The 1,291-nt window shown below is 36.4% G+C and overlaps 1 pseudogene; it reads left to right on the top strand.

Annotated features, from left to right (window-relative positions):
• LOC109484173 overlaps positions 1 to 1,291 on the top strand; it is a 23,602-nt pseudogene that overhangs the window by 12,297 nt on the left and 10,014 nt on the right.

Genomic DNA, 1,291 nt, shown 5'->3' with positions numbered 1-1,291 from the left:
AGGCGACAGCTAGCTCTGAATATTTCCTGGTGATCAGAGACAATCGTTTTGTATAATTATTTGCTGTTGAAAGAATTATCGAGATTGGCGTAGATGTGTTACATATGGCGTAAAACGTGGTGAGTAATTTGCTCTCTCTCTTCTAGTATTTGAAATTTTTCAGGTCTTACTCTCATCTGCCGAATAAACATACCCCCGGAATAAACGTACCCCCCGGACAAATCTTCAAAATCAAATAAACATACCCCCGGAATAAACATACCCCCCGGAAAATTACCAAAATTGACGGGTAACCTGTGTCTCTTGTACTAAAATGCGCCCTTACTGATATATGCACAAATCTCTAACTGTTATTTGCAATTAGGAATTTAGATAGACAAAAAAAAAGAGCATTTAATATTTCGTATTTTGATAAGCACCACCCATGACAATAGAACATTCAGACGAATTTATGCACGCGGTGATTGCAAAAACCAGCCCGAAAATGACAAGTTTCTTGCTACAATACGCGTTTATAAACGTCTTCACGTCGATGATTTGTCAATTTTTTTCACACGAAGTTGGAAAAAATTACTGGTTTTCAAAAAATTAATAAACGTACTGTGCAAAATAAGAACGTACTGGGTGGATGTTCGGGCCCAAAAAAATAAACGTACCCGTATGTTTATTCGGCAGATGAGAGTACACTTATTATTATCATACATGAAGAAAGTTGGGTCAAGATTGTAAAAAGGAGTTGATTTTTGCCGGCACTTGCCTTGTTTTTTCCGGTATCCTTAGTAGGTGGAATGCTTTATATAATGTAATTGCAGCAGTTGGTGTCTTTGCTGAAACGTGTACATGTGTTTCAGTTATATTATTGCAATTGTCGGAAAATAGCATGCTGTATTATGGTAGAAAAAAAAACAGCAATTTTACACTATGATTACAGTTCTAAATATCTGTTTTAACTTTTAGCATCAAGGCTGCACAGGTGTATATTGTTAAGTTTCAACAGGTCTGCAACAGGTTAGGTTTTACCTGTCAGGTATTGCCTAGAATCACACACCATGAACGCTTAAAATATACAACTGTTGCTCTGAGAATCTAATCTACCTCAGCTTTTGCCCTCCCAAGTCAATTGCAAACTAATTTTACCTGCTATGCCTATCTTAAACTGTCAGTGTCATACTTTTTCTGAGTCTATTGCAGAAAATAAAAGCACAAAGTCTGACTGTACAAGCTTATAAGAAAATAAGATTTTCCCAAAATCATACATTTAACAATTTTGTTTTGCTGCATACCCCCCCCC

The sequence above is a fragment of the Branchiostoma belcheri genome, unplaced genomic scaffold, assembly GCF_001625305.1.
Source record: "Branchiostoma belcheri isolate BF01 breed outbred unplaced genomic scaffold, Haploidv18h27 scaffold69, whole genome shotgun sequence".
NCBI classification, from domain to species: Eukaryota; Metazoa; Chordata; class Leptocardii; order Amphioxiformes; family Branchiostomatidae; genus Branchiostoma; species Branchiostoma belcheri.
The sequence above is the reverse complement of the archived record's forward strand: the minus strand, read 5'-3'. Positions and strand labels throughout refer to the sequence as shown.